The sequence below is a fragment of the Nematolebias whitei genome, unplaced genomic scaffold (genome assembly GCF_014905685.2).
Source record: "Nematolebias whitei isolate Nwh7 unplaced genomic scaffold, NemWhi1 Nwh_scaf_13791, whole genome shotgun sequence".
NCBI classification, from domain to species: Eukaryota; Metazoa; Chordata; class Actinopteri; order Cyprinodontiformes; family Rivulidae; genus Nematolebias; species Nematolebias whitei.
The window spans coordinates 1-1,410 of record NW_023632336.1 but is presented as its reverse complement, the minus strand read 5'-3'; the positions used below and the strand labels follow the sequence as shown (position 1 = coordinate 1,410).

General features: G+C 36.3%; 1 non-coding gene across 1 annotated transcript; it reads right to left on the bottom strand.

Annotated features, from left to right (window-relative positions):
* Positions 1 to 337: 337 nt before the first annotated feature.
* LOC119429983 lies at positions 338 to 553 on the bottom strand. Its single transcript, XR_005187879.1, has one exon. It is a non-coding gene; the product is annotated as a small nucleolar RNA U3 (small nucleolar RNA).
* Between the last annotated feature and the right edge of the window lie 857 nt (positions 554 to 1,410).

Genomic DNA, 1,410 nt, shown 5'->3' with positions numbered 1-1,410 from the left:
CAGCACCATATATTTTATTGCTAAACAGATTTCTGTAAATTTTTTTTGACTCTGTATTACTCAGCCAAATTATGTTGACTGTATTCAGATTAAAGTACACTTTTATTTACACAGAAAGAACTTTAATAATTTTTTGCTCACATGTCACAATCTCTCCACTCTCCTTATCCAAGACGCCTAATGATTACAGAAGTCCAGCTAATGCCACAATTTAGCAACACGATTACAACAGTTTGAAATTGTGCAATATGCTTGATAAGAATAATTAATTATGAACAAGAACTAAACCAATCCATGAAGTTTAACACAGTCATTTTCAATTCATACAACTTAGCTAACCACTCTGATCATATTCCTCTCCTCATTGCTCACAAACGAAGCAAAGAACAATCATCAATGATAAAGATCATATGAAATGAATCATTAATCTCTATCCGCTTCACGCTCAGAGAAGAATATCACGACTCTTCATCGTGGTTGGCGAGACCAGACCCTTTAGAAACACATTTCTCAAGTTAGAAACTATAGAAATGATCCCTGAAAGTATAGTCTTAACATGAACAAGCTTTGAAATTGCATCTGACTAACAGGACTGTCTTCCTTACTCAGGGTTCACACATTGAGACCCAAGAATGTTCAACTTCTTCAGGTTAGCCAAACAAAACATTCAACAAACTATAGGTTATATGATGTAGCACTGAGTTTCAGTTCAACTTGCTAATAGTAAAAACTCTTCCAGTCTATTTAGTTTATTTAAGTAGAGTGCTGAGTGTCTACTAGAGATGTGACGTTCAAGAATGATCCAGATTGTTTGAACGGCTTTTTATAAAGAACTATAAGAACTGAGTTGCAGACAATAAAGAGCTGTATACAGTTTTAATTTTTCCTTCTTCGTGAATGTTCCCCATCACATACTGAATCCATCCATTATCTTTACCCGCTTCTTCCATTTTGGGTCATGGGGGTTGCCGGTGCCCATGTCCAGCAATCACTGTGCAAGGGACGGGGTACACCATGGACGGGTCACAAGTCCATCACAGGGCCACATAGAGACAAACAACCATTCACCCTCTCACTCACACCAAGGAAAAGCTTAATTTGCTCATCACTGCTGTAAACGTATCCACTTTCCTTATCCAGGTTGATGCATAAATTCCTGAATTGCAGCAGATGGCAACGTTGGGAAACACAAAATACTGTATAGGTTTATGAAGCATCATCAGCCACTATAAAATGTAATTCATTCTATTAAAGCATCACATTTAAGATTATTCTTAACACTTCTTTTTCTTCTTATAGAACTACAGAACACTACAAAATAGAAGGACATATACAAACTTTCGTGAAGAGTGTTATAATTACAGTTTATTCTTAACACTTATGTAACCTCTCTGATCATTTCCCTCTCCT